Source organism: Mustela nivalis, assembly GCF_964662115.1.
Source record: "Mustela nivalis genome assembly, chromosome: 13".
NCBI lineage: Eukaryota > Metazoa > Chordata > Mammalia > Carnivora > Mustelidae > Mustela > Mustela nivalis.
Window position 1 is genome coordinate 59137494 of NC_139032.1, and position 10676 is coordinate 59148169.

Genomic DNA, 10676 nt, shown 5'->3' on the forward strand with positions numbered 1-10676 from the left:
TGCATCCTCCTGTCTCTCTCTCTGCCTGCCTCTCTGCCTACTTGTGATCTCTCTCTGTCAAATAAACAAATAAAATCTTTAAAAAAAAAATCACAGGGAAGTAATATTTTGTGAATATCAAGTGAAAACTTTGGGGATGATGTTTTACTTTTCATATGTCTCTCTTTTCTCCCCCACCTACTTTGATAGAGGTTTTTTGTCATCTTTTATTTATTCATTTTTAATGATTTTATTTATTTGAGAGAGAGAGAAAGCATGAGCAGGGGGAGGGGCAGAGACCAAGGGAGAAGGAGACTCCCTGCTGAGTGGGAAGCCCAACAAAGGGCAGGATCTCAAGATCATGACCTGATGGGGTGCCTGGGTGGCTCAGTGGGTTAAAGCCTCTGCCTTCAGCTCAGGTCATGGTCTCAGGGTCCCGGGATCCAGCCCTGCATCGGGCTTTCTGCTCAGCGGGGAGCCTGCTTCCCCTCTCTCTGCCTGCCTCCCTTTGTACTTGTGCTCTCTCTCTCTCTGTCAAATAAATAAATAAAATCTTAAAAAAAAAAATTCAAGATCATGACCTGAGTCGAAGGCAGATGCTTAACAACTAAGCCACCCAAGGGCCCCTGTGAGAGGTTTATTTGCAAGGGGATTTAATAAAATAATTTATAAGGCTTTATTTTAGTCAGTATGGAGTCTAAACAGCACCTGAAATTAGGTTCTACCCATGGTTAGAACGGATTAATTAATTTCTGGCTCCAGGTTGGGACAAAATTTCTGCCAGGAAGCAAACTGGAAAGGAGAATCCAGGAGATTTTACAGCAACAGCTGAAAAGATGGAGGTCATTGTCTTGGAGAAGCAAAGACCTGTGGGAAAGAGATAGAACATGGGAAGTGTCTTTAGGTATCTGAAGGTTTGTCATGTAAGACAAAGGCAGACCTGCTCAGGGTGACTTCAGAGGAGAAATAAGGACCAGTGAGTGGAAATTCTGGAAAATAGAGTATAATGAGAAGAAACTTTCATAAGGAATTGGAGACTTTGCAATTTTTCTGGAGTGTGGTTTATTCATTCACTGAGATAATCTCTGGGATACACAGGAGGCAAGTTCCCTTCCAGAGTTGATTAAATGTGACAGAGACTACAGGTTGTCTATCTAATATTTATTCTCCTCTTTTTTCTTCCTAACAGAATTCTCATTTTGTTATGGGCTGCAACATGTCCCGCTAAAATATTGGGTTCCCAAACTTCTCTTGCAGCAGGGAGTGACCAATAAAATGTGGACAAAAATTATAGGGTGGAACTTCCAGGACATCTACTTAAAAAGGGCTGACTTAGGGGGTCCCTGGGTGGCTCAGTGGGTTGAGCATCTGACTCTTGCTTTTAGTCAGGTCATCATCTCAAGGCCTTGAGATCAAGCCCCACATCAGGCTCTGTGCTCAGTGGAGAGACTACTTGAGATTCTTTCCCTCTGTCCCTCCCCGCAGTTCATCTTAATCCTGATACACTAGGCAAAACTTTTTTCAAACTAAAATTGTATACAATGACAGTTGAGGTGCCTTTTAGCCCAAACAGGTGGATACTATGACTATTATTCTCCTAGGTCCTAGTATCCTATCATCTTTTGCAGGAAACTTTCTCAGGTTCTTGAGGAAGATTCAATCTCTCCCTCCTTGGTTCTCCTACAACACTTTGCTAAATCTGCTAGGATAACACTTACTAAACTGAGTCCTATGGCAGGTCCTTGACATATACATTTATGACTACTGCTCACTATAGGTGTAACATGATGAGAATGTTTAAATGGGGAGGGCACCCATATTGCTGTCCAAGGTCCTGAACCTTCAAGCACCCCAGGACAGTCTGGTCTCTGAGACACAAATTCTATTTGACCAACCTCACAAAACCTAATGAGGCAAAGAAGAGACAATAGCAGGAGAAAACAATGCAAGCTGAGGAGACAGAGAAGAGAAGCTGCTCTGAACACAGTCACTGAGAAGGGACTAGGGAGGAAAAATGAAAAAGCTTTTGACAATCTCGAACATTGTCATCAGAGTTAACAAAGATTGAAAACCAAAGATGCATCATAAATTTGTGTTCTAAGTGATGCAAACTGTGCAATTTGATATGAACAACTATATTTGTGCAGAAGGGAAGCAGATTGTCACCTAGGTGGAGATAGCAGGAGGAGTGATTGTCACTGGGTTTACACCAGCATGCTCATGTTTTTTTTCTCAATCTTTCTTTTTCTCTTTTTTAATCTTGATAAATCATTTGTAATTTCTAAAAAATAGTGCCACACAAGAACTTGGACTATGACTTATGTTTCACAATTTGTGCAGCTGCTTTCATGTACCATTTTCATTGATTACAAGAAATATTTTCTCTTCCCCAAATTTGGAGAGTGGGATATTCTACCTTCATTTCCCTCCTCCTTGCAACCCATCCCATTTGCTCACCCTCTGTTTGGTTTGGCTAGCCAAGTGAGTCCCTCCTGTACAAGATTCTTACAGTGCTCTTGATTCAAATTCATGCTGGGTATTTAAAAATGCATTATCTCAGTTAATCCTCTCAACAGCCCACAAGATCAGTATAATTATTCTCATTACAATTAAATTCATGTCATGGATCTTTGAGGCTGTTTGTGAATTGGATAGCTGAAACAATGAATAGTAATTCACAAATGTCAAGGGTCTTTTCTAATTTACCTGTCTGTCTCCCAAAATAGCCTATAAAAACTTTGAGGTCATGAACTATATCTTTTTTTTAATTAAAGATTTTATTTGTTTCTTTGACAGACAGAGATCACAAATAGGCAGAGAGGCAGACAAAGAGAGAGAGTGGGAAGCAGGCTCCCTGCTGAGCAGAGAGTCTGATGTGGGACTCGATCCCAGGACCCTGAGATCATGACCTGAGCAGAAGACAGAGACTTTAACCCACTGAGCCACCCAGACGCCCCCATGAACTATATCTTATTCATCATTATATTTTTATCAATGTCTAGCATGGATTCTGACACATAGTAGGTGCTCAAAAGTTATTTTTGGAATAAATAAACAAATTAATAAAAATATACAATAATTAGCATTGCACTTAAATCATTTAAATAGGTTACATTTATGAATAACAGATCAAAAATACATAAGGGAAATCTCAAAATAGTCTTAACTTTGGTGAAAGGATTAGAAAAACATCCTATGTGCCATTTCTACTGTGTGAAATAATGCATTCTTGAAAATTAACACAAGATACAGAAATAGTGAAATAATCCTCCTTTACATCTAGGTGTTACTCCTGTGGTGAGCCAAAATGATTTAGCTCATTATTTTATTTTATTTTTAAGATTTTATTTGTCTATGAGAGAGAGAGAGAGAGAGCGAACAAGTGGGAAGAGGGGCAGCCGGAGAGGGAGAAACAGACATCCCCTGAGAAGCAGGGAGCCCAACTCGGGCTCCATCCCATGACCTTGTGATCATGACCCAAGTAAAAGACAGAAGCTTAACCAACTCAGACACCAGGCACCCCTTTGAAAAAAATAAATTTATTTATTTGAGAGAGAGAAAGAAAGAGAGAGAGTATATAAGCCTGGGGGTGGGGGAGGGAAGAGGGAGGAGCAGAAGGAGAGGAAGACAAGAACCCCCTGAGGGAGAGGTTTCAATTTACAACCCTGAGATCATGACCTAAGCCAAAACCAAGAGTTGGATACTTAGCCAACTTAGCCACCCAGGTGCCCCTAAAATGATTTAGCTTATTCTAAGGAATAAAAGGGCAAGCCCTCTAGGCCCATCTTTTTCTCTTCCCTTCCTTTCTTCCATTCTCTCCCTTCTCCTTTCTCTCCTTCCCCTTCTGTTCCCATTTTCAAGCAACTGCTGAGATCCTACTGCATTAATGTACCATAAGGATTTCAACCCCAACTCTGAAAGAGTTTACTGTCTAGTCAAGAGGGAAAAAAAGTTCACAGATGTCAATATCTATAACCATAGTGATAACATCTGACTTTGTACCATAACATGAAACCCACACTTTTTCCCAGAGCTGCCCTCTTGCCCAATATGATCCCTGTCTTGGAAAGTTTTCCTGATCTTTTTTTTTTTTTTTTTAAGTCCTTTTTTTTTTTTTTTAAAGATTTTATTTATTTATTTGACAGAGAGAAATCACAAGTAGGCAGAGAGGCAGGCAGAGAGAGAGAGGAGGAAGCAGGCTCCCTGCTGAGCAGAGAGCTCGATGTGGGACTCGATCCCAGGACCCTGAGATCATGACCTGAGCCGAAGGCAGCGGCTTAACCACTGAGCCACCCAGGCGCCCCAAGTTTTCCTGATCTTATCTCCTGAGTACAGGAGAAAAGGAAATTATTTTTCTCAGTCAGTAAGTACCCATTGCATCTGGCTGAATTACAATAACAGCAAGGGTTTCCTATGGGATTAAAAGCAAGGGAAAGCCTCAGAATGATATCCAAAATGACTAAAGCTCTCAAAAGAAAGATTATAATAACCGGAAGGAGTCTTTATAGCTCTTCTCATCCATCCCCCTCAAATTTCAGATCTGGCAGCCAGGGTCCAGAGAGATCACAGGATCTATCTGCAGTCACACCACAAACCAGGGGCAGTGCCAGGGCTTGAGCCGAGGTTCATAGGCTCTTGCTAAGTACTCTTTCTGTTTTCTACTGTTTCTTTTCTTTTAATATTTATTTATTTATTTGAGAGAGAGTGTGTGTATGTATGTGTGTGAACTGGGAGAGGGACAGAGGGGGAAGAAGAGAGAATCTCAAGCAGATCCCCCATTGAGCGGGGAGCCTGACACAAGGCTTGATCTCATGACCCTGAGATCATAACCTGAGCTGAAATCAAGAGTCAGACACTCAACCAATTGAACCACCCAGCACCCCAATTTCCCACTATTTCTTGAAGTTTCCAAGGTTTACCTCAGGCAGGGTTAATGTGTCCAACCACAGCTCTGAACAGCTCTGACATGACCATGAGGTAAATGGCGCCCATAGAGTTTTGCACACTGCAGCCCTGGTTTCACCGACATGCACCTGAGATTATTTTAAGTAGTTCAGAACAAATGTTTATAGATACTAATAATTATGAATTTATTTATTTTTTATTTTTATTTAAAAAAAAGATTTTATTTATTCATTTCACACACACACACACACACACACACACACAGAGTAAATGCAAGAGCAGGGGGAGCAGCAGGCAGAGGGAGAAGCTGAGCAGAGAGCCTGATACAGGGCTCGATCCCAAGACCCTGGGATCATAATCTGAACAGAAGTCTGAGCCACCCAGGTGCTCCTTATGCATTTATTTTAATGTTTAAAGACTTTTTTAAAAAATATTTTATTTATTTATTTGACAGAGAGAGATCACAAGTAGACAGAGAGGCAGGCAGAGAGAGAGAGGGAAGCAGGCTCTCTGCTGAGCAGACAGCCTGATGTGGGTCTCGATCCCAGGACCCGGAGATCATGACCCGAGCCAAAGGCAGCGGCTTAACCCACTGAGCCACCCAGATGCCCTATTTTAATGTTTAGAAAACATAAAAACACATCAAACTTTGGTATTATGGATAGGGACATTATATAATGATTTGAAGTTTCCCTTTTCCTTAAAATCTAGATTTAAAAAGTAAGTGAAGGGGTGCCTGGGTGGCTCAGTGGGTTAAAGCCTCTGCCTTTGGCTCAGGTTATGATCCCAGGGTCCTGGGATCGAGCCCCACATCAGGCTCTCTGCTCAGCAGGAAGCCTGCTTCCTCCTCTCTCTCTGCCTGCCTGTCTGCCTACTTGTGATCTCTCTCTGTCAAATAAATAAATAAAATCTTTAAAAAAAAAAGTAAATGAATTGAAATTAAAATATTTTTATTTTTTTAATATTTTTTAAAGATTTTATTTATTTGACAGACAGAGATCACAAATAGGCAGAGAGGCAGGCAAAGAGAGAGGAGGAGGCAGGTACCCCGCTGAGCAGAGAGCCCAATGTGGGACTCGATTCCAGGACCCTGGGATCACGACCCAAACCGAAGGCAGAGGCCTCAACCCACTGAGCCACCCAGGTGCCCCTAAAATATTTTTCAAAGTAATGTAACTAGTACAAGAATGTAGTAAAAATAATGAAAGTGGTATGCAGATTACCAAATTTTAGGAAACATTGTGTTTATTATATCATACAGCATCCTCTAAGATAAGATAAAGGACTTTGACAAATGTACCTCCTCAGGATATTATGAGAAGACAATTTTTTTTTTTTTTTTTTTGAGAAGACAACTTCTTAATGTGAAAGCGATGATTGAATAGCAGAATCAGGTTAAAAGCAGTTAGGAGAGGGTATTTTATATTTTATTCCAAGAAGGATAAAGGGTAACCAGGTGGGAGAGTCACACCTGGATCTTAGTGAGTCATGGAAATGATTATATTTTCAAATATGTACTCTTGCATTAACAAAGAGTCAGACAGAAACCCTGTGACCTCTTTTTCTGTAACTGAATATGAATACTTAACAGACAAGCTAGGTTCAAATCCTGCTTCTGCTAGTCCCCAGCTTGTGCTCTCTGTCATGTCCTTTAACCTGTCTGAGTTTACAAAAAGTCTGTGTGGTGAGGATTAACCATGAATGTAAAAATGCTTTGAAAGGGAGAGTGAGAGAAATCCTGAAGAAAAAGGGGAAGAAAAGGAGAAGAATGATGAAAGAGAGGAAGCTAGGTTGGAGAGACTATAAGAAGAATGGGAGCTGGTGAAATTATCTCAGACTTTATGTGCTGAAATAGTCATTCTTGTCACAAGCTGCTAGATTCTCTTCTTATGAAAACATTTCTAAGGTGGCAGATGAATATATTTTTAAAAAATTTCCTGAAACATAACACTCTAACAGGATGTGTTAGAGAAATGCCAAGAAAAGAAGGCAGAAGGAGGTAAAGTCCTTGGATGAAGAGGAAGATAAAGTAGTTTATGTATGGACCTACAGAGACAGAAGTCTCACCTCCTCCACAAATTCTTCCTAACCTATCGGGTATATTTGACTGCCTCCTTCTTAGACCCCCCACTACACTTACACACCTTCTACTAGGGTTGGTGGAATGAATGATTTAGGGACTTCTTTGTCTGTCTTTCCCATTAGAGAGTAAACCCCTTGAGCGCTGGACTGTGTCTCCTTCGCCTTGTATATTCCCAGTTTTCCCCATGGAACGTGGCACTTCCATGCTTGGCCAATGTTTGTTGAATGAATGAGCCTGGGTCAAGGGATGTAACACCATGTCCTTTAAGGGATGAATGATGGTCCAGGGAACACTTAACTTGGAGAAGAGAGAACTCTGGGGAGATATATTCACTGTTTTCCAATATCTGAAGGACTCTCTTGAAGAAAAGCCTTTAATATGGATTCTATGGTCCCCATGGCACAGTTAGGTCTCAGAACGCAAACTGTGACTCACTAGAAATTCTTACCATCAGAACTGCCCAGCGATGATACGGCTTGTCTCAAAGAGGAAGAGCTTATTGCCGCAGAGACTAGATACCATTTTTCAATGTTTCAGACACTAGATTAAATGATCTCTGTAGTCTGCCTGTCTTCAACTCCTCATATGAGACTCTTCTCTTTGCTTGTTAAGTTTTTGGCTGATTTTATTTTATTTTATTTTATTTTATTTTTTTTAAAGATTTTATTTATTTATTTGACAGAGAGAAATCACAAGTAGATAGAGAAGCAGGCAGAGAGAGAGGGGGGGGGAAGCAGGCTCCCTGCTGAGCAGAGAGCCCGATGTAGGACTCGATCCCAGGACTCTGAGATCATGACCCGAGCCGAAGGCAGCAGCTTAACCCACTGAGCCACCCAGGCGCCCCTTTGGCTGATTTTAAAACATTGCCTCATTGGGCATCTCTATCTATTCTTGGAACCAGAGACCTCAGAGCTGGAAGGAACCTCAGAATTCATCTGGTCCAATCCCTTCTTTGTACCACTGTGAAAGCCAAGACCCAAGTCAAATACCCAGACTATGGTGGAAGAGAGCCCCAGAACCCAGATCTCCAGGGTTCACTCCATGGGTGACCTAAATAGCGTGTTCTGGTGGGAGGGCCTGGGTGGCTCAGTCAGTTAAGCGGGTGACTCTTGATTTCAGTTCAGGTCATGCAAAATCTCAGAGTGGTGAGATTCAGCACCATATCAGCTCCATGCTTGGGGTTCTCTTTTTCCTTCTCCCTCTGCCCCTCCCCCTCCTAAAAAGGAAAAGAAAAAAGAAAAGATACAGTGCCCTTGTGTCTGAGCAGTATGACTCTCCTCCCTTTTCTTGTACTGCAGCTTAAAGGTACTCCGTTCCCCATTCTCTCACGTCAGAATAAAAATTCAGAGAATTTGCAGAATTAGTACAAAATTATCATAATGAAAATGGCACTTTTTTATGATAAACCATATTGTATAGTGGTTAAGGGTCTTAAGCTTGGCGCTGCCCACAGAGCCAGTGCTGCAGAATGTACCCACCACACCCATGAGCTCTGGCACAAGGCTTCATGTGCCCAGTGGTAGAGGCACCTCTTTTTAATTTACACAGGTGACATGTGGGATTGAAACTTGAGGGTTATAGAGACCTGGATTCTAGTTATTCCACTTTTCTAGCAGTGCGATTTTGGACAAGTTCTGATTCTGAGTTTCCTCATTTTTAATATAAGCATAGCTAACCTCCCTTCTAGGGGAGTGGTAAGACTCAAGTAAAAACAAACAAACAAACAAAAACAAAATAAAACACCGAGCACAGTACCACAATAAGTACTCAACATCTATAGATCTTAAAAAAAAAAAATCAGCCCTAGTCTTTTTATTTTTCTTCCAGTCTTTTCTCAGATCTAAAAAGAGATAATTGACTAAACCTTCTCCTCAACATTCCAGCCTCTTCCCTTTCTACGGGAAACAATCCTGCTCCATCCCAGCGTCTGGCTCCAGGAAAACTTTCCCTGCACTTTAACTAGATGACATTGCCTCTGCACTTCCCTCCTGGAGCTCCTTTCTCCATCTGTAAATGAAAGCGGGAGAGGAAGGAGTGCCTGCTTTCTATTTTTAGCAATCTGTTGCCATAAGTTTATCTTAATTTTGCAATGTAAAGAAAGAAAGGATTTTTAAAATTTGTATTAGAATGCTCTCTAAGGTCCCTCCCTGCACGGAGTTATTTGAACCTGGGAATCCCAACCTTCCTCGGGCCCTTCCTCCATTCTCCTGCTGTCTTTGGCCTTAGAACCCAGAAATCAGCAAGAGTGTACTCAGCAGGTGGAAGGATTTTAAGAAATAGCTTTCTCCCCCGGACCCCCAATAGGAACCAGTCCCAGAAATTGCTGTATCTGGAAATGTAGGGAAGCCCAGAACAGCTCTGGTTACCTCACTCAGCTGGAACACAGCCTATCTTTAAAATTTGAGCACTTTTCTTTATGATTTCACTGTGTCATCCCCAGCCGGTATCCAGTTTCCTTTAGGGAAGCAGCTGAGTGAGAGAAGTACAGACCTAAAAGGATATAAACTGGGTAATAAAGAAACCAAGTTTCTACAAAAGCTTTGCAACAAACCCTGTCCTTGCTCTGGTTTCCTTCCCCTCCCCCCATCAAGAGCCAAGTAGCTTAAACTTTTCTGACCAAATGACAATAATTTTTTCAAAAAGATTTTATTTACTTATTTGACCGGCGGAGATCACCAATAGGCAGAGGGGCAGACAGAGAGAGAGAGAGTGGGAAGCAGGCTCCCTGCTGAGCAGAGTCCGATGCGGAACTCGATCCCAGGACCCTGGGATCATGACCTGAGCCGAAGGCAGAGGCTTAACCCACTGAGCCACTGTGCCTTTGGCTTGATTTTTGAAGACTGGATAGAAGGTCATCAGGTAAAGATGAGGGAGAGGCCATTACAGGCAGAAAGAGCAGCATAATAGAAGTTGTGCAAACATTAAGGAAAGAACCTAGTGCACCAGAGGAATGTACAACTGTAGTATGTATGTATGTATGTATTTATTTGTTCAAAGATTTTATTTATTTATTTGACAGACAGAGATCACAAGTAGGCAGAGAGGCAGCAAAGAGAGAGGAAGGGAAGCAGGCTCCCTGCTGAGCGGAGAGCCCAACGCAGGGCTCAATTCCAGGACCCTGGGATCATGACCCAAGCCGAAGGCAGAGGCTTTAACCCACTGAACCACCCAGGCGTCCCCAAATGACATTAATTTTATCTTTTATTCCTTGGCTCATTTTAGTAAAGCTAGTAACCCTAAAGATTTATATTTAACAATTTTCAGAGAAGGGCTCCTGGGTGGCTCAGCTGATTAAACATCTGCCTTTGGCTCAGGTCTTGATCTCAGGGTCCCGGGATCGAGCCCCAGGTCAGGCTCTGTGCTTAGAGGGGAGTCTGCTTCTCCCTCTCCCTTTGCCCCTCCCTGGGCTTGTGTGCTCTCTCCACACCCGCCTCCATATCCCTCCCACCCCACATCAAATAAATAAATAAATAAAATATTTTTTTAAAAACGTGTTGCTACTAGTTGTAGAAATAAAATATTACTTAAATGAAATGTATCTTGCCACTTTGAGGGCAAAATTAGATCATCGGGGGGGCACCTGGGTGGCTCAGTGGGTTAAGCCGCTGCCTTCGGCTCAGGTCATGATCTCAGGGTCCTTGGGAGGTCCCACATCGGGCTCTCTGCTCAGCGGGGAGCCTGCTTCCCTCTCTCACTCTCTGCCTGCCTT